This window comes from Colossoma macropomum, unplaced genomic scaffold, assembly GCF_904425465.1.
Source record: "Colossoma macropomum unplaced genomic scaffold, Colossoma_macropomum, whole genome shotgun sequence".
NCBI lineage: Eukaryota > Metazoa > Chordata > Actinopteri > Characiformes > Serrasalmidae > Colossoma > Colossoma macropomum.
Genome location: NW_023495596.1, coordinates 132207 through 154804, shown reverse-complemented (window position 1 = coordinate 154804; position 22598 = coordinate 132207). Strand labels below are relative to the sequence as shown.

General features: G+C 37.4%; 1 long non-coding RNA gene across 1 annotated transcript in view; it reads right to left on the bottom strand.

Annotated features, from left to right (window-relative positions):
* The window catches only part of LOC118802509, a 50652-nt gene extending 29675 nt beyond the window's left edge, over positions 1-20977 (bottom strand). Inside the window, exon 1 of the long non-coding RNA XR_005006689.1 lies at positions 20780-20977. This is a non-coding gene — a long non-coding RNA (uncharacterized LOC118802509). The remainder of the gene's footprint in view (positions 1-20779) is intronic.
* Positions 20978-22598: the final 1621 nt, after the last annotated feature.

Here is a 22598-nt window from a genome sequence, read left to right as displayed (position 1 = left end):
AGAGGACGTAGCTGGCATCTGCTTTACACAGCAGGTTCAATTTGTACTGGCCTTCTGACTGCGTTTACACAGACACGGTTAACTCGTTTTACAACAGAGGTTAATAACTTTCTCTGTTAATCCAGGCTTACATTCTCAGGCTGTGATTAATCCCCATGTGCGTGCCAGTGAAAGCATGATACTTATGACAAACAGTCAATCACCTCAAACATGAGGAGTTGCTAAGGAAGGAATAAGAATTCATACTACCTAAATATGCACAAAGCAACGGTAAAAGCAAGCTGTTGCCCCTGCCATCAGGGTTAGACTGAACTAAGCTTAAAGCTAGCTAGGTAAAGACGAAGTAGTGCATCGTGAGACAAATCCTCTAGATCAAAAATGCTGAGAAGGCGATCTGGGATTTAAACTGTAGCTTAATAGTACCCCACATGAGCACCTAATCATCAGCAATGCACATTAGCCAGCTATAAATGTATATAATTTAAAAAGCTTGTGGTAGACATTGTTATTATTTAGTCTTTTTGCACTACCACTAACACAACATCACTGGACTGCTCAATATGTGTGGAGGAGAACGATAACCATAGATACACATACGCAGATGGGTTCAGCCAGGCATGTTAACTGACTGCATTTAGTCATTTATATATATATTTATGTATAAAATTATTTCTATATATAATATACATCGAAATAATCGAAAATCAATTGAGTAATAAGAAGACCATGGCCGATTTAATCATGAAACTCATAATTCAATACAAGTGCATTTGTTTACAAGCACATGCTCCAACATGGCAGACACATCCTCAGAGTGTTTCAGATAGGGAACAACAAACATTGCAGCATATAATATGTATTTACATCTGTGAGGTTAACTGGCAAATCTTTCACATCAGCTAACAGCCGTCTGTGTTGGACGGCATCGAGATGAGTGATTTTGGGGAGAGGGAGGAACATCCCACGCCCAGAGAGAGCGAGGCCAATTATGCCCTCTTGGGCTAAATATAAACTGCCGTTATGACTCGTGGTGGGAACTTTGCTAGTGGCACAGTGGAAAAAAAGTTAATTAAACTGTCATTGTGTTACTGCCAATCATAATCCTAATGCTCTCCATGTCTTTCCTAGACTACGTTTTCCCCTCCAATCACTGCTTAGTGACTGTTTTCCATCACCTCGGTCAAGTTTTCAGGTTTTCAGCAGTGAACTAGCATTCCTATGAAAGTACTTCGAATTTGAAGCTTCACATATTCAATTATGTGCCTGAGAGATCTGTACAAATGAGAGCAAGTACTTTGACCAACATGAGCATGCCCATTTTCAAATGAAAAAGTTAATGAAACGTTAACGAAAAAGTCCTTGTCGGCACTGATGTGCGAACTGTCATCAGAGGTAAGATAGAAATGGTAAAAAAACCAAAACGGTCAATTTTCCATGCCTGCTGTGGCAGTATGCTTTGGCTAGGATTCATGATAGTTTGCTGCTTCTTTTCCATCTTTATGTACATTTCAGTTGTCGGTTCATAATTAATGTTGTCTTTTTGGAATGTGTAGCTTGTGAATAGCAGATCCATAATATATAAGGAAATGTTGCATTGGTTGTTGGGTTTATATTAATCTGTGCTCTCGTTAACATGTACACAACTGTGCTATTATTTTGTCTTGATTGCAAAAAATATTACATGTTACAGCAGTTACATGCCCAACTTGTGGTTAGAATGTCATTGTGGTGCTGCATAGACCTTGTGTATCCTGCTGTGATAAAAATATCACTGACCACCTAAAAAGGTAGACAGTTAAGGACCCACCACACATCCGATAACGTGGTGAATCGGGCTGGCGTGCATGCACGTCGTAGTGGCACACTGATGCTAGATGACATTCTAGATTTCATTTGTTTATATTATTAAACATCTCTTCTCAGCTGGAAAATTCAGGTTTAAACAGTTTATAAACCATTTATAAAAAGAAGCAACAGAAATTGAGATATTTTAAGGTGTTGCCTGATGTGCTGTTTTCCTCTGTTGCCTAAACCGACTGCCAGCAGCGTCCAGGTACAGGAAAAGTTTTGTTTTATTTTTGTGATTCACAGTAAGCCATAGACTATCAACAAGTCTGCACGACCTTAACACAGACCCGGACGCAGTTTGAGAGAAGTTTTAGGGTTGTATTTACACAAAATATTTGGGTGACTATTGACTTCTAGCGTTTGTTAGCAACACTTGCATTGTAGCTCCAGTGCTAAATTAAAGAAGCAAAATGGTCGATCAACTATAAGGAGGCTAAGTAAAATTTAGCAAACCATTCCTTAAATATACTTTGCTGTGAGAAAAAACATTAAGATAAAGTTTTTGAATAACACAAGTTGTCTCTGAAGCAATATAGTTAAGTGGACTGTTAAATTATCAAACATCCTACTAACTTCACAAAAACCATTGCAAGACAGTCACACCACAGTAGTTCGACCCACTTTAGCTGTGACTGCGATCGTTTGAATTATGTGAGTGGAGATGTGTTGTTAATGGCCTTTGCAGGGTATAAAGTGTCAAAAATTCTATGAACAGCAGTCTAACTTGTGCAGACGCAGCAGAACTTAACATGAATTTATGAAATGGATGAAAAGTTATATTAAAATAAGTTTACCAATCTAGGCCACGGTATCATGAAATAAACTGTATTTATTTAATATGACATTAATTTATTAGCTTTATCCCTCACAAATACATTAATGTTGCAAAAAAATTAAAGCTAAATCCTAAAAAGTTATTATTTATGTAACTATCCCCATTACATAAAAATGACATAAATATGGCATTAACTGTGATTAAACCCAAGTATAATCCATAACTGACAACAGGCCTATATTTCCTAGGGTAAAAACAAAATGTGCACCATTCCAGGCCCTTGTTGGGGGAACCTCCCAGCCTCTTTCATCTCTTAATCTCTTATTTATTTATTTGTTTGTTTGTTTGTTTGTGATTATTGGAGGTTATTAAAAACACTAAATTATTTTGTTGTTACAATGAAGCAGAAAGACATTAAAAAGAACAATTGTCAAAAACTCCATTAACACTGCGCAAATATGAAAAGTCTAAAATGAGTAAACTTAAGACATTCCAGTTATTCTACTGTCTACATTTCACTGTCATTCTAAACAGAGGTGGTCTTTGCACTTGGCAAAAGTAGGCAGCCGCTTAGGGCCATGAACCAAGGACCCCATGAAAACACAAATTAGATTTACTGCATGTGTAGATTTTAAATAACCTATTCAAAAATACATACACATAATAAAAATAGCTGTTATGTTTGATTGTACTGATCACTTTCAGCAATATGAGTGCAGCCTAAACCCCAGTCATGGTTATAATGGACTATTCCATGTTGTTACATGACGACACAACTGCAGAAATACAGATACAGGTAAATAAAATTAGGCAAGGAAGTGATTATCTGCATTATGGAGAGGAGGTTCTTCTGTTTGATTTGATTGGTAGTAAAGCAAATCAAGTAAAGCCAAGTGCAGACAGAGAAACGCAAAAAGAGGGAAGAAAGCAAAAAGACTGTTTTACAGAGAACAAAGCAGACTGTACATAATGCTAGCGTTTATGTTAGTATAGACAGCACCAGTGAAATCCGTGACAGGTTATTAATTACTTCTCTCAAAATGTAAATTATCGCTTTCTGAAAAAGCAACCTTTATAATAATTATTTCTACATTACTCTGTACCAAATTAACTTAAATACTGACAGATCATTTTGCTTGTTTCAAGCACAGAAAATCATCTGCCAATATGGTGAGATAATTCCATTTTATAACATTACTAAAATGTCCAGAAATAGTGTCATAACATTCTTACAGCTATCTCAAAATGAGAAATATTACATATATCAACCAGAGTTAAGGTGATTTCAGTTGCCAAGATATCACGTTTTGCAGTGTAGACAGCTGCACCACTCAGGATTTAACTCCTGCATAGTCAAACTTTACTACACACTTCTATAACCTATGAACAGCTCAACCAGTTTGCTCTGAAGTCTCTGTAATTACTGAATAATATGTCTTAGTATGTAATAAGCCTGGGATTTTAAGGGCTTAACAATGTACATCCAGAGGGCCCCATTGCTGTCTTTTGCCCTAAGCCCCAAAATCACTAAATCTGCCCCTGATTTAAGGGTCTGCACACACAAGGTATTTGTGTATAATTAGCTTGTTTGAGTTCCTTGTTTGTTGGCCTGTAATCTCCTGTCTGAGGGGAGTCAGCTGGTCTCTAAAGCTCAACCTGTATATTTTTTTGCAAAATGCAGACATCTGGATATGGTGTGTAGCTTTACACAACACATACAAACTCTGTGTTGAACCTAATTTACTGCTGTTGTTGATCAGCACTGTAATGTTTTCAACACATTTAACCTGATAAAGGAAAAATAAAATAAAGTTTTCAAAGAACTTAACACATGAATAGCCTCTTGTGTACCACAGCAAGTTACTATAAACCATGTTTACCATAGCAACTTCCCTCCCCCCAACACAGTAAAATGAATGTAATAATTATATGGGATAATACTCCACTCTTCCTTAATGTGGTCAAGTGACATTGTTTTCACTATAAAATTCACCTTTAACACTGTCATGTATTATGGCAACTATAACAGATTAAAAAGTAAAATTAAAAAAAAAAGGAACGGTAAAATATTTGTGTGTTCACATTTACAATATAATTAATACAAGTTGACTAAATGATTAGATTCTAATATAATTACTATAATTAGCTAAATAATGTTAAAATAATTATTAATAAATATAAATATGTATAAAATTATTTTATACGACTAGAATGAGCTTCACAGAACGACAAGTTCAATACAGTTGTGTGTTTATAATGCCTGCATTTGTTTTCTCTGCTTCTTTGGTTTTCCATACAAAGCTTGTTCTCTATAGAACTTTTAATCTATACAAATTTGAAATGTTATTTCCACTGGAGTATCAGGCTGAACAAAGTCCAGCAGGTTCTCTCTTGACAAAGTATGGAAATTCTAGTTCTGTCTCAACCTTTTTTAAGCACGTGAATATTAAGTTCAGTTACAATTTCCAAAATCTCCAAAGTGTTAACTTTACAGTAGAAGGAAAAAAACCTTCTTAACTCATAATGAAAGTCAATGTATTAAGATTAAGATATCTATTGGTCTGTTCATCATGGAACTTTAACGCAGTGCAATGGGTAACTGGAGTTCGAATTGTGCAAAAATGGAGATCCAAGGTTTTTTGCCACCATATACTTACACACGACTCCTATAAGAACCAAACCTATACCACCGCAGTTTAATAATGAACTTGTTTCACCAGTTGAGGCACAGAAACACACGCCAAAGCAGTTTTAATTATCTAATCGATTCTACATTTTCTAATTATGTACATCGATTCATTACAGAAACAACTTTGACACTTAAAACCACAAAGCTGCTGTAAAAATAAATTAATACTCGACACACCCTTTGGGGTTCTCAGCTTGCTACATTGGTGGTTCCCTTAAGGAACCCTTTTAAAAATCTCTCTGAGGAACTTGCGATAGCTAAAGCATAGTGCTTGACGGAACCCAGTGAGGTAGTTAGTTTTCCTCTATGCATGGGGAGGTTTTTCAAGGCACTTAAATCTATGTTTAAGATCTTGAATATCTTTCTGGATACTCTATTGGATATTTGAGGTGGCTTAAATTTTTACAATGTACGGCTAAAACAGCTTATAATTTCCAGAACCGCTGGACAAGAAAATCTTTTCTAATGATAGATCATCAACAAAATGCCCGAATCTCATAGCATGCTTTCCTCGGTTGAGACACACGTCTGTAATCAATGACTTATTCAACAGGAACTGACAATAACTTAAGGTGCTAACCACAGCCTCAGAGCTGTAATGCCTATACCTTTCTGATGATGGTTTCAAATGTTCAGTCGAACTACGGTTTTGTGGAACGGGTAGTCATTTAACGATGCTTCTTCAGATGAAACTTACCAACATAACAACTAAACAACTAAGCTTTTGGCCTGGTTGCCAGGTCAGAACAAGTGCTCTAATCTAGCTGATGCTAATCATAATCGGAATGATCAAAAACACCTGCTTTAGAACTTTCCAGAAGTAAACAGGTGACTAGACAACAGTCAAAAGAGAGTGTGGCACAGGTGCAGCAGGCTCAACAGGTGATGTTATCATGACTATGTATATAAGAAGCGTTTACAAGAGGCTCAGTTCCCACTTTTTGCAAAAAACTGCGTGAGCGATTAGTCCAACAGTTTAAGAACGGTGTTTCTCAACACGGGACTGCAAGGCTTCTGCCATGGTGTGGAAGTGTGTTAGTGCCAGTGACATGGGGAACTGTGAGGGGTCTGTGAGGGGTACATACATACTGAGGGGTACATATATATTTTGGAGCAACATGTAACATACTTTTTCGGGGACACCCTTGCTTGTTTCAGCAAGACAATGCCAAGCCACATTCTGCACATTTTATAACAGCATGGCTTTGAAGTAAGAGAGTGCAGGTGCCTGCAGTCCAGACCTTTCTCCCATTGAAAATGTGTGGCGCATTATGAAGCGACAATCGAGACTCCAGATTGTTCAGCAGCTGAAGTATCATATCAATCATGGATAGGAAAAAAAATTTACTCACTGAATGTCGTTAAATGGAAAGATGATGTAATAAAGTGGGAAATATGCCCCTGTCCCAACTTTTTTGGCAGATGCTTAGTTGAACATTAAATGTCTTTGGACTTTTTTTAATGTTTTCAACTGAATACAGTTTAGAACAGATTTGCAAACTGTTGCTATCTGCTGTTTTTAGCTACACTTTTTTCTGAACTTTTTTGGAATTGGGTTTGTAGATCAGCGAACAGACCAGTCTGGAGAAGCCTGTGCTTTTACACTTGACAGTTTATGATTTGCAAAGCCTATTTATGGTTCTATTTATCTTGGAACAACGCTTGTCAAAGACAAATATTAATTACTTTTGATAAGGTTCCTTCATGAATCACAATGCTGAGCTTAATCCCTTGAATCCAAGGTTTATTTATTCAATAACGCCTATGAAACTCATTTTATATGACTAACAAGTATGTTACGTGAGGAGCCCACTCATGGGCCCTTAGGGCCTAAGAAGTCAAGTCAGCTGTTCTTCCACTTATAAATGATATAGATGACACCGTTGTTTTTTTCTTTCGTTATAAACCAAAAAATACATTTTCTGTACATCTCTTCTGTACAGCTCTGGTTTCCCCAGGTGTCATCACCCTGAAACCTACAACGGTCGATATAAATAGGCAACTATAAGCAGCAATACAACCTAAATTGCCTTGTACTGAATCATTCGGGTTAGTCACACATACTACGTTACTCATTTTTCATGTGCTTCAGGTTGGTCAGGTTCAACACATAAAAACAACCACATACAGCATACAGAGAAGTATGGAATCACTGCTGTGTTTTAGCAAACCATACCTGACCTGCTGAAGAGTTCCAACAGAGCTCTCTCACAAGCCAAACACACCAAAGGAAGTGGTGGACCTATACTTCCCCTCCTCACTCTCACAATTATACAACTTACATACAGATGTTTCACAGCAGTTACAGAAAAAAAAACTTTGAGGTGACATCGATCCCATATAGACACATTCAGTTGCTCTCATGCTAGCCAGCACATAAACAACAACACAATACAATATGATAACATCAATACAAAATATAGAATGTTCAATAAAGAATGTGACTCAATATCAATGATACAGTCATATGCAAACATTTGAATACTGCAAGTCCAATTACATATTTTGTTGTTTTCCTACATCTTCTACAGAGAACACACTTAAATACCTACATATATGGCATTTTTCTGCACGTCTTAGCGCACTTTTCTGTTGAGTTGAGTTTAACACATTGGAACAAATGACACATAACATAAACATAGATTTGCCATCATTTTTTGTACAGGACACATTTTATGCTTTATGTATATTCAGTAAACCGTAATTGTGCCTCAGAGGCAGAAGTGTGTTCTCTGCAGAGGACATGTTAACTTATCTCCCCTCACAAAATCAACTAAACATGTAATTTGAATAGGGGTGTCCAAAATTTTGCACACAGCTGTAATTGCTTTGAACAATTCTCCCACCAAGTAATGCAGTTAAAATTAGTTTGCCAAGCAACAAAATGACTTATTGTCCGATGAACAACATTTTTCAATAAATTGGCACATCAATGCAGAGTTCAATTTATATGTCATATGTATTTATAATTAATGATAGCTTATAATACATCCTGTTTCAGATCTGCCATGTTCCTCATTTTACAAATCCAATAATTGTTGTCTAACTACTGTCATATGCATGTCACATTCATCTAACAGTATGACCAGCTCTGTCCCGACAAGTTAAACATTACCATGCCCATGTTTGGGGCAGCTATCATAATAAAAGACAATTCTGCATTTGTTTAACAACAGGGCATGTCGCTTGATGTTTTCTTTCAGTGTAGTCTAATTTGGCACGTTCTTTTAGCATTAGGGGGGGGTGGAACAGGGTTATTACTACTGATGGACCTCCAGGTTCAGCCAATTATAGATCTCTCCACTCCACTCTCTCCACAGTTATTACTGTCAGACTGGAAGGTCTACAATTACTACAGATTCACACTGGATTGAATTCACTCCTCAATTACTGCAGTGAGATTGTAAACACTACAATCTGCATATTCATACTGGATTAAATTCACTTTAAAATTTTTGCTGTCCACCATACTGGGTTAAAAGCGCTCTGCAATTATTACTCTTACACTGTAACAAAAAACTATACACATTGCATATTCATACTGGATTAAATTCACTTCAAAATTATTGCTGTCACACTGTAAACACTACAAGCACTGCAGATTCATACTGGATTACAACCAGTCCGTAATTATTACTGTGAGACCATAAACGCTACACACACTGCAGATTCATACAGGAGTAAAATCACTATGTAATTATTACTGTCAGACTGTAAAAACTACATGCACTGCATATTCATACTGGTTTAAAATCACTCGACAATTATTACAGTCAGACTGTATAAACTACATACACTGCAGATTCATACTGGATTAAAAGCATTCTGCGATTATTACTGTCAGACTTTAAATTCTACACATAATGCATTCACACTAAATTCACTCCAAATATTGATGTCAGACTGTGAAACTATACACACTGTAGATTTACAATGAAATCGCTTAATAATTATTGTTGTGAGACTGTAAAACTACACACACTGCAGATTCATACTGGATTAAAATGACTCCACAGTTATTACTGTGTGAATGTAAGCACTAGACACACTGCCAAAGTGCTTTGCACAGCAATTCTAACCAGTCTCCATTTCCACATACTTTAAAATTTGAATGAATAATTAAACAGGACTATCATAAGCATTATACTGTAATCTGCTCTGAATATCGAATGGAAATTGGGTAACTCCGCAGTGAGTGGTAGTAAGTGACTGCGTGATTACAAAAGGCCTCCGGTCAAACCACCTGCATTAAATTAACTCCATTAGTGTTCAATTCAAGCTCTTACAGAGTCCAGACGACGGCACTGGCTATTCTGCTGTTTATAGACAAGGCAGGTTATGTCCACAACACACAGAGCGTCTTCAATTCCATAAACAACAGCAGATGACACCTGCAGAATCCAGGGTGCGCATCAGTGAAAGCTGAAAAAAAAACATGAGGGCCCACGCTTATAACTGATAACTACATAACTTACACCGTTTGTCTTTAAATGAATAACTGAATATTTGCCAAGGGGTGAAGGTGTTAACTTTCTTTACAGCGGTGTGTGAAAAGTGCAGCAATGAGCGACTTCCCCAACTTGTAATAGTTCAAGGGTCAGTTTAACCCTCCGGAAACTTCACTGTCATTTAGTAGAAGCGTGTGTATGACTACACAGGATTGTTTGTGCGCTGCTATCAACAACTTGGGTTAAGTACCGTGGCTGTAAATGTCCAGCATTTTTTTTTCTCTGACCTTTTTATACAGGGTTTGTCTTCTGCAGCATTCATTCACATGCAGAACTGCTCTCATTGCACCTAGTGTAGCAAAGACGCCTGTGCACGTTAAAATAAGCGCATGGATATCTAACCTACTGGTCACTGCTGCCTGACCTCAGCATGCACGTAGCCAGGATATCAGAGCATAGTTTAACTATGCCAAACATTTCCATTCACTTAAATAGAGCAGGGTCAGCATATATGGCCTCAACATCAAATGCAACTGCAATAAATGCTGACATACTGTCAGTTTATAAGTCAAACATCCCCCCTTGGTTCATTGTTGTGAGTGTAATCTCATCTTAGTATGGCTGATGTCTGAGTATCATGTAAGTATCCACTGTGAATAACCTGCTAAAGCAAACAAAAGAATAAAAAATAAAGAAACCGAATCAAATGCATTGCACATCACAATGGTCTTTACCCTGAGAACTCAAGCCACCGTTTGTGAATGGCAGTTGTAAACTGCACTGTCAGTAGCTACAGTGGTAAAGTCACCTCAGGACATGCCTCCCAACTGACAAGCTCACATGCTCCCAGACGGTGGCTGCTGTAAAGCCTTGCTTGGATTTCTTGTAAATCACGTGACTTTTTTTCACAGCGTAATACTACCATATGACCAGGCGGAGTCGCCACTGAGGAGAAACGCGGGCATTTACAAGAAACTCCCTTGTCTGTGCTGGAAACCACCCCGCTTCCCTGGATGCTTTCCTGTGACCTGCGTGCGTCTCATTGTGTGTTTGTAACCTTGCGCTCGAGTAATAAAAACAGCAATCCAGCAGTAAATGTTTTAAACTGCACGTAGCCATTACTTGGCATCATAAAACAATTATGGTCTCAAATGGGATCACTTACTTTATCATCCCAATGTATTATGTGTGTTTTTTAATATGTTACCAGATACCAGTTTGTTTGTATTTTGGATTATGTACACTGTATTCCACTTTTACCTCTTTTATAATTTTTTGTTTTTTTTACCTTTTTTTACTTTGCTAAGGAAAATTTGGTATTTCAATAGTGGTCGAAACTAATTCCAGGAGGCCTCTAGTGGTTTCAGCTTCAGTGCCAGCTTTGCTAAATGTGACTCTTCAAAATCACGTGCATTCTCACAGCGCAGAAGGCTCCACACTCCCTCATAACGAAACTAGACTTGTAGAAATGGTTCCTCTAAACTTCAAAGCACACATAAATCATTCCAAATCCACCTCCCTACTCAGCTACAGTTCTCAGAGCATGTAGTGGCGGAAGTAGTGAGTAGCTGGCAAAAGCTGTTTACTCATCTAACAGTTTTGTGGCGCTGTGGCCAAAAGAGTCCCAGACAAGTGTGCATGTTGTTGTTGGTCAGGGACAAGAGACAGCCTGAGCAAGCCTGTAATGACTGAAATGCAGTGCCAAGTCTATAGAGGCAGCAGAAAACATTATAGGGTCAAGGAATAATGAGAAAGGGATCACAATGGCAAAATTGCCACAAGACGAGCAATAAGTAGGTTAAGTGCTTCAGTCCTTACATAAGCCAGTCCACTGAGCTTTATCTCCAACAGCTGAGCAATCTCCGTGCAGCACTTACTCCCTTAAAATGTTTACAGTTTTGTATGCTCTTCTTTCTCAGCACTTTAACCCATGAAAGCCTGGAGCATGAAAGCTTCCCAAACGGGTCCTCAGGACAATGTTTCTTCTATCCAGATTTGTTGCAGGTTAGGTTGGAGGGTTGAAGAGTTTTACTTCATTTCTCTACTCTCATAACTATGTACAGTTCCCAATTTTCAACTGAAATTACATAGAGTGGCGTAGCAACTGGTAGTGCAGGTAGAGCAGTCACATCGGGGCCTGGGCCTATAGCAACAGGGGTCCATGGTGACCAAGCCACCTAATGTTTTTACTGGACCCCCTAAAGACATACACACTTTTAACTCATGAGTAGCAACAATAACTTCATAGCCTACCTCTTATGTAAGCTTTAGCCTATATTACAGCACCAACATGGTGCGTAAAAAAGCAAATTACAATTACATTTTTTATTCATCGCAAGTTATTTTCATATGGAGGTGCCATTATTTTTAAGACTACAGAACTTACATTTCAATTTCCCAGAACATGAAAAATCATTTATAGGAAGTCTTAAGATCCACATATAAAGGAATAACAAGCATGCAGCTCAAGCTGTGCAAATATGCTAAACCAACAACTGTCTCTGGTATGCATTTCCTCCTCGGTGGTAGGAAACACCTTACTGAGCTAGACAACAAACAGCCTTCACTGAAAGGTCATGTCTCCTAAAAACAGGCTTGAGCTCCCATGCAAGCACTTAATCTCTTGCAATTATACAATAATAAGTGATGACAAAGAGATCAAACTATAAGGGCAGTTTGAAATGAGGGCAACTTGGACCTGTAGAGCTGAGCAGATATGAAAATTTGCACCTGTGGAGCTGATAAGAGAATAAAACCTGCTTTACTAGTCAGCATAATTAAACAGGAGGAGAGCTGAAAAATGAAGCATTGTGCTGTAATACATCCTAAAGCACAGCAGAAATGTGGCCTTACATCACCAGGCTAAAACTCAGAACATAGGCTAAGATTTAGTAGATTTCATTTCCTTTCCAAGGACATCTGACAGGGGGTTTCAAAGGAAAACCGCTGTCTAACAGAATCCTGCCTGACTCCTTGAGGCAAAGGGTGATTCATGCTAGTTTATGTGAAAACTCACAGAGTTCCAAGGAAAAGCTAGCATGCTCGTCAGCAGGCTTTGATTTCCCACTGATCAAATCTCTCATTCTTTGATTGCTGGTATTCAAGACAGGCTGACGCTTGTCTTCATTGTGGAGGTCTATATGGAGAATTTAAACAGAGCGTCTGAGCAAATTTGCAGGTTTTGCATTTATGGATGTAGAAGTGTCTTTATCAGAACCTGTTAGCAGCTCACAAATTAATGTTTGCTCTTAACATCAGACGTCTTCGCCTGGGACGGGATTAACTTGTGTTGAGGAGATTTTGTCCACAGCAGACACTCACTCAACGGTAGACCTACGACATTATTCATTACCACAACAAAGTCTCCATTACCTGACTGCCAGGTCACACCAGCATGCTAGCATCACAACAACAGGGACTGATTCAGTCTGGAGATAGAGATGATTTAGACATAGCTGCTGGTATGACCTAGAAGCTAGCATACAAACACCAGCTATAAACACTTACATAAGGCTACATACCATGCAGATAACAAACCAGGTAGCATGGCTGATCTGTCGAGAACAATTAACTATGGTGCTCAGAAGGAGGCTTGACACAGCTCTATCGTCATTAGTTTTTTTTTAGAATTATTTTATTTGTTAATGTATTATGGAAACTGTGCTTTACTGTATTCACAAGTACATAATTTCAACTATATAATTACTTATCACTCAGTATTTAGGGTCCAACTGCACAATAGCAAACTACTGAATGTCCATCTAAGCCCCATTTTCACTTCAAAACAAATGTTGGGACACTAATCTAAATGCTCAAACCAGAAATCTACAATACTACTCCTGGAGAGCCACCATCTAATTATTTCATTAACATTTTGAAAGATATTGCTTCAGAATATTTCTAAAGCAGTGAATATTGCTTGAATATTGAGTTGAACTGTCAACAAAATATTGACTCTTGGCTACAAAAAAAAACATTTGTGAAAAAGATTTCAAATGCATTAAAAATGTACTGAAGTAGTGGAAAAAAAAAAATTAGGTATGTATTCAAAACCTGCATGTTTGCCAAGAACATGCCAACATGCCAAGACTTAGTTACTAAGATCATTTTGAGTGTTTATTAGTTTTTATTGCTGGTTGTTAGAACTTTACTAATTGACACAAAAGAATAAATGTGTCCAGAATAAATAAATAAACAAGACAAAACAAGTTTTGAGCACTGTACATAGAGAAGGCATCTATATGAAAGAGGTCACCAGTGTCCTACAACGCTCTCTCTCAGCCAGTCTGGAAATGGTGCAATTTAACAAGGTCATAAAAGTGCAATGCTATTCTCACTGTACTTTTTTCCAGACAGTAAAGTGTAACTTAATGTATGGTCAGTGTATGTTCTCATCCACCTCACACCAACTGTTAAGCCTTTTCTGCTTTCGGTCCACCAAATTAGAACAGAGCATTAATAAACAAATCGAATGACACTATTCACAAGGAATCAGCACAGATAACTTGACAGTGGAAGCTTGTTTCGCTCTGAACTGCCTGTTGCTGTCAGACTATGAGATTTAGTCTGGAAAGCAAAGGCAAATAGTGACATCTTGTGGAGCAATACTGCAATGTTTGTCACCTCTCTAAACAGTTTGTACTCCTACTCCAGCTTGTCCACTTCTTACACACACATATGTATAATTTAACACACAGAACTGATTTCTTACAACATAAACTCTTTTCTTTTTATACTGTACCTTCTTGTCTTTCTAATTAATCCTATATTTTATTTATTTTGTTTTATTTTATTAACATTTTTTATTTTCACTCCATTTTCTTCCCCATTTCCTTTTTTACTCTATTAACAGATTTTCATTTTTATGTTATCTGTTAAATGTTGCATTACACTGCTCCTTACTGTTTAATTTGAAATGTGTTGTGAAGCACGTGCTGCATATTATGTATGAAAGGTGCTATACAAACAAAGTTTTTCTTATTTGAATTACATCAGTCCTGCGCAAAGGTTATGTTTCAACTCAGTGTGTTCAAACCTTTTCATGTGTTTGTATCAATATTTCAGAAAACTGGTCTAGTTAAATGTTTTTAGACCTCTTTGACAGTAACTTAAGTAAAAACAGTTACACACAATTAAATATGAGTTTCTCTGCACATTTTAGTTTGCAATTTAACACAGAGGTTAACAAATTGTGCCACATTTAATTGTTATGTTTTCCCCTGATATGTTAAACTGAGCAAATAAACAGTAATTATCAAAACATCATTTGACTGGGTCGCACAAACTTTTGCCTATCACTGGTTCAACTAAGAATAATTTAATTATGCAGCACCTTTCATACATAAAGTGCAGCACATGTGCATCACAGTATATTTCAAATTAAACAATAATACAAAGTGAATAAATAGCCTAATAACACAGAGCCTGTGAACTGCTTGTAGATGAGTTTGACCAGTCAAAAGCAACCAAGCACCCGTGGGATGTGACATCACAACTTCAAGCCTCAAGAGAGAAAAAGCAGATATTCTGGTCTTCATGAGCAAAACAAGAAAAACATGCCTGGGCCTTGATTTATAGAGAATAATCACCTACTGTGATTTAAATTGGTCAGAAAAATTCCAGACATTTTCTCTAAATCATTCAGCCTTAGCTTACAAAACAATCAACGCCTTACTATATTGTTACATTAGTATAACGATAATCAAATGTATGCATGAAGACGTTTAGACATAAAATAGCAAAATTGATTGAATATAAAATAAGATTGTGAGATTGACTAAGTCTTTCACGTGTGAGAAAAGGTGAATTTTTCTAAATCTGGTCTATAAAAAAGATATTAAATTGTCACTGGGGTGGTACGTTCATTACGGTTATGAAAAGGTAGAAATATGCACAGTTCTCCTGGGAACATGAATGTAGTGCACATATTGCAGAGCCTCATTTAGGGTGCACAATTGGTCCTTAAAGACCACTGTTCGTTTTTCGAAGGTACATTTACGTTGTTCGTACTACCGTGAACAAATTGCACACACACAGTACCCTTTGTTCGGAACATGTACTCCTACTTTTCTCAAATTTCGCACGGTGAAGAACTTCCCTACTCCAGTTATATTGAGAGAGAGGAGCAGATCATTTCCACCTCAGCAGAATCAGGCGCCAACTCACAGAGCAGTAAATACTACAAACTCTGCTGTGCACCTTTGTAATGACAAAATGAGAGGGGCGGTTAAAAAAGAGCCGTGACTGCGGCCAGTTTGAGAGGGATCCTAAAACTTTTCTGACATGGTGTTAAAGATTTCTAACCAATGATTGTGAAGGAAGTACAAGACCTGCACAATTCAATGGTTGAGGTCGCAATATCTATAACAAAATATATTCATTTTATTTTTAATCCAAAACCACATGTGAACCTACATGTGTTTTACAGGAGTTTTTACATCTAATATCGATAATGGTAAAATAGTGATAAATCTGAAAAAAGGGGCCTGTTTTGCTTTACAATGCCTTGCATGTACCTCTCCACTGTGAACAAATAAAAAAAGGTATGTTTTAGGCCAAAATCTTCAATCTTCTATCTCAAAACTATCATAAAGCAAACCCTCAAGAATCATGTAAAGCATTCATGCATTGGCTTTCAGTAACCTCAAATTCTTTAGACATCTGGTTCCTATGACCACCCGAACGATTCTGACCAGTAAGTCTCTCTAGAATGGAGCATTTCACATCAAGCCATTCTGAATGATTTACATTAAATTTAGATTTACATGACAATTTAATTATGCAGGATTTTGGAAAAACTGATGGAATTCCCCTTTAATGTTAAGAGGTGAGGTGGGAGTAAATAAGATTATACATCACAGACTATGTACTTTGTTGCTGACAATGGGGTCAGAGGGCAGTCTCTTTCAGCTAGCTGTAGCAGGTGGTCAGTTACAAATATTTATTTAATGTTTCCTTGGTGAAAGAACTCATTGACTCCATACACTTTTATATAAATGAAATCCATGGCCAGCGCTGAAGGAACTAGACAGTGGGCCATGATCTACTCTGATGGTAACATACCGATTCGGAGTAAAGCATACAGTCATGTGCAAAAGATTGTGTGCCTCCTGTTTTGTTGATTTTTTTTTATGAAAAATGTTAACATATCCTCTACAAAGAGCACATAAAAATAAAAAACATAAAACAGAAAACATAAAATTATAGCACATTTTAGAATGAATGTTTTATTTTTGTTCCATCATGTTAAACTCAGCAATTAAAATGCAATCGTGCACTAAAAGCTGCAGATAAACACCATATGTAAAGGGGAATTCCACCCATTTTTTCAAAATTTCTGCACAATTCACTCAAGGAAATTCCATTAAGTGTTCTGATGTGAAATATTTCATTGTAGAGAAACATACCTACTCTGATTTCTGATGATACGTGATAGGAACCAGGGGTCACAATGTCTACAACACAAATATACCTGAAAATTTGAAAATTTGGTGCAATTTCCCTTTAGGTTTGTTCCCTGTAGAGAATGTGTATTTTCACTTGGAAAATCAACAAAACATGGAGTTTGATAGTTAGTATTCAAACCTTTGCATATGACTGTACTTTTACAGTCAGTTCATAAGTTTCAGCGCCTGCCTATCAACTTCAGTTGTAAGTGCTTCAATTTTGAATTTTGCTGAAATTCTTGACTGTGGTGATCAACCATATGCTACAAATGCAGCAGACAGAGAGCAGGCTGGAAAACGCTGAAGCGTTCCTTTAATTCCACACAACCTATCCTCCTCAGCCAGAACACTTCTGCTCTTCATATACCACTGTCTTCCCACACCTAGTCATATTTTTCTCTTATTTATTATTGTTTAGCTTTTTTCCTGCTCACTATTTATTGTGTGTACTTCGAGTCTAGTAGAAAAGCTTTTTGTTATCATCCTGTACTTTTGTGTATTTCTGTACTGACACTGAAAGTGAATGGAATTTAAATGATTAATCAGTATTAGACAATTTCTGCTTAGTCACGAGTCTTAATACAGGCAAATTATATAAACAGCAAGCTAATCTAACTCCCGAACAAGCAGTTCAGCTTTGCATAGCTGTGTGACTGAGATCTGAGGGCCTTCATACGCTCAAATGTCTGTGTTTAATATAACCTATTTCATTTTTTAATAGTTTTTAATAGCATAATCCATGTAATAATTTTAAAATAACAATAGTAGGACAAGACTTGATGGGATTAATGGGATACAGCTGTGTTTATCTAACTTTATATGGAGGCATGACTTTACCAGGGCATGGCAACATCCAGCACAGCACAGTTTTATTGGCTAAGACAGTTGACTGAACAGTGACAGTTATCAGTGACAGTTATTTGATCTTACTAAACAGAGCTGGCTTGCACAGGCTTGCCTGCGGAAAAGTGTGGCCACATTAACTCATGAAACAGCTTTCCACAGCTTCACTATTGTCCACATTTTAGAATACTATGAAATACCACAAATTGTGCAGCGTTAAAATTTCAAATGAATCTTCTCTTTTAGATTCTTCAATATAGCCCCAATTTGCCTTGATGAAGCTTACACAGCATTGGCACTGTTACCTGAGATGTTCTGCCACACTCAGAAAAAGGGGCACTGAACTGCACTTTTTCAGTACAGACACATTCATTTGGGTTGTAAGCTTAAAGAAACCATTTTTCATCGCAATTCCTTCTTTTAAGTGTTTTAAAGGTCTCACTTTATTTTGATAGCCCTCTATAGATGATCTACAGGTACTTAAATTATTAATAAACTTTCTGGTGGTTGATTATGGTAAGGGTTAGGTTTAGGAGTATGTGTAGGTCAGTGGTCACCAACCTTGGCCCTGGAGATCTACCTTCCTGCAGAGTCTAGCTCCAACCACAATCTGCCACACCTGCTCCAGCTCCTTAACTGCTTCAGACATTCTTAATTGGCTGTACCAGATGCATGTTAGATGCAGTCTGGAACTAAATACAGGAAAGCAGATCTCCAGGAGGAGCTGGTGGAGGTTTGTGTTGATGTTATGGTTAGGGTTAGATTTAACAGAATCCATCACATTCAACCTCAAGCGCAGTTGCATTTGACAAACATTTTAATACATTTCAGTAGAAGACAGACTGAGCATCTACAAAGCAGCTATCAAGATGAAGTGTTACCCAAATATGCCTTTTTCCTCTGGGAAAGTGAATGTAGTGTACCTTCAAAGCTCATTTAAGGTACGCAGTGACGGAACTAAAATTTTACCAGGGTGGCAGGGAGTATTGGCAGGGTGGCAATGTAATTGAGAGCGTGGGAGGTGGGGGTGGGGGGAGGGAGTTGGAGAGAGGCTGGACAGTTGTCCCGCAGATTGCTGATAGCGAAACCACTCTCCTCATAAGGGTGAAAAACACCCACCTCACAGTGAGGTGAGAGCTAATGACGTGGCAGAAATGTTGAGAACGTTTTAACAAACCCTTTTCATAACTCTTATGTTTTCATAACATCTTATTTATCTTTGTAACTTTCTTTCTGTATTTATGGCATTTCAAGGAAAAATACGCATCATTTTCACTATTATAACTTGTCTTAAAACTTGAATTTTAACCATGTAAGTATAAGGCCTTAGATAAAAATGCCTTTACGAGTATGAAAAACATACATTAATGTCAGAATATTTGACTGGTACTGTGTCACTGAGGTCAAACCTTGCAGTCTGACTGCAGCCTATTTATTGTATTTGCAATGCAAATTTTCCAGCTGAGGTATTAAATCCTTAAAACAAGATGTCTGAATGCATCTGATACAGCCAGAGAACCTGAGGAGTAAAGCTCCAACATAAAACAACAAAATTCAGTAAGCTATGAATTAAACAACAGAATAATTAAATAATCAACACGTAACATAACGACACTAGCAACAACACCACCACCAGTCAGGCTGGCATTCCAGCAGCCTTCGCGTAATGTTAGAACCGCTAGGCATACCTTAAGGGCAACTCCACCGATTTTTCTAAAATTCTACATGATTATATAGTTGAGACGTAAACAGTCATTCAAAGAGGTTTTGGTGTGAACTGCTCTGTTCTAGGAAAACTTGCCGAGTGATGATAGGAACTAGAGGTCCACCTCTGAAAGCCTCCCCACATAAAGTTATTATATGAAATTGTTATATATACACTATCTGATGTCTGAGACACTGTTTTCTGATAGTTTTGTGATAAAGTACTGGCTTCGAATGTATCTGAATCCATTTTATCCACTCCTGGCGGAGGGGTACACGCAAAGGCAAAATAGTCCCTAAAGTAAACTTATTGTTTTCAGATTTAGGAGTATTTTACCATCATCAATATTACATATAAAAAACCCAGAAGAAAAATGTAGGTTCACTGATGGTTTTGGATAGTAAATAAACTGCAGAAAATGCCTATTTTTGAGTTGTAGACGTGGTTTGTGGTTCCTATCACCACCACTGCAAAGACTGAACCATTTCACGTCAGACCACTGTGAATGAATGACTGTTTGCACATCTGAATTATCCAGAAGTTTTGAAAAATTGGGGGAATACCCCTTTAAATGGCGAAGGACGGATTAAACCACTTGCAGTTTAATTTCTATCCGATGACACAGAACTAACGCTGGCTACTTCATACCCAAATAATCTCATAAACTAAGCCCAGGCCTAAACTTCACCGCAGAGCTTTAACGGGCCTCAGAAAGGGAAGGAGCAGTGGAGGTCGGTTAGCACAGCTGCACGGCGCTATTTCTGTACCACAGGCTGCACTTTCTCTTTCACATTCTCCCATGTAAACACGATAAAACTTTACATTCGTCGTACGCAGAAGAAAACTATCGAACAGTCATGCCGTTTATACCCTGCTACAGATTAGAAACGTCTGCCTGTTTCTTATTTTTAGGTTCGTTTGAGCCTCACAAAGCACTAAATTCGACGTTAACCATCTCCATCATCTGTGCTGTCCCTCCAGGGAGAAAGAAACAAAGCCACAGCAAGCCACTCAGCTTTCACTCACCTCAGTGTCATATCCGAAGGCATGCTGCGGAGCTCCATCGCTTATAACAATAATACTAATAAAAAATATTAAAATGACAAAAGATAATCCAATGTTGCCTCGAAAGGACCACGAAAAATTCGTGTCTGGACACTCAAAACGTCTTCTACTTTTGCTTTCGGTTTTTGTGGCAGAGCAAGCGCTGGCTGTGGAGGAGGGCTTAAACCAAACAGAAAGTGCTGATCAGACTCAGGGCTACAAAACAAACAGTCATGTTAGGTAAGCCTTTAAAACACCTACTGTGGCAAAGTAGATCCTGCTTTTTTGGACTAGAAAGCCGAATGAGCGACAGCCTTGTACATTCACAGAAGCCATTTATAAAACGAACACAATGAGAAAACACACTAGAGCTCGTTAAGTAGTTAGTGTATTATGAGTAATAAATCATTATTGCTCCTAGTAAGCGGGGGAGAAATTCTTCCGCCAAGCAACGTAGTTCGTTAGCATATCTACGGTTGTTGCAGCATGACAGCATTTTAACTTGGCGCATTAACACACCATTTATTTGATGTGTGCAGTCATATACAGTCGCCTGCAAACGTTTACACGCCTCTGGACAAATTACACGTTGATTTTATAAGTGAGAATGAGACACATCCTCTACAGAGAACACACCTCTGCACATTTACATGCACAATAAAACGATAAATGTGGCTTGTGCAAATGTAATGGCACATTTTCTTTTTTATGTTTTATTTTTTCCAGTATGTGAAACTCAGGAAATACGTGGAAATTGCACTGAAATATGAGAAAATGCCATATTTAAAATCCATATATCAACAAAACTATGTTAACAGGTGTCCAGATGTTTGAGTACCAGGTCATGTGCGCATGTTGAGTACGGTGGCTTCTAACATTGATTTTCTTTCTTGTCTTGTACATAAACATATTCTCTACTGCACTAAACCAATACTGTGTCATTATTAGACAGTCAAGCTCTTAAGAAACATTGGAAATGTATCTTGCTTAATTTAGCTTTTAGATTAATTAAATTTCTAAATATATCTGCTATTGTCTAAGTTTCTTGTAATTAATACCCTTAACTTTCATTCATTCCAGTTTATTTTCTTCTATAATTGTCTTTTATTGCAGTTACTGTAATAACTGTAACTTAATCACCTGTCTGTAAAGCGCTTTGAGCTGCTACCTGTATGAACGGTGCTGTATAAAGTTTTACTACTATTGTTGTTGCTGTTGATGTACATGTTTCCTGTACCATGTTTTAGTTTTAGTGCATTGTTGTTATTTTAGAGCCTCTTTCATTATCCATTGTTCATGTATTCCCATTTTTCTGAACACCTGTCAACAAGGAGGCTGTAGACCTCAAAACCAAAAAATAAAAAAATAAATAAATAAATAAGAACCTTTTCAGCATATAGTTTTATTTTCACTGGCACAAATTATCTTAATAATTACTTAACAGTGTTAAGTATGATGAAGGTGTTTCAGTTGGAAATCAATCAGTAAATGTTATATAGAAAACTATAGGGAAAAAAAACCTCCACATATAGTATAGCTTACATAAGGCCTGAATAAATTAGGAGTGTGTTTAGTGTAACTAAGTGAGAGAAAACTGTTCAAAACCAGTCAGAAAGCAATACATCCGTGAAATGGTGGAAACATGTCTAGAGTTAATATATACACTGAAAAAATATAGTAAACCCATGTTCCTAATATTAGCTATAGCCAGGGCTTCTCTGTAGCAGTACACTGTTGGTCCAGGTTAGATGCAAGTCCACCAGGTGAAGCCAAAAAAAGAAGCATTTGATGTAACGGAGCA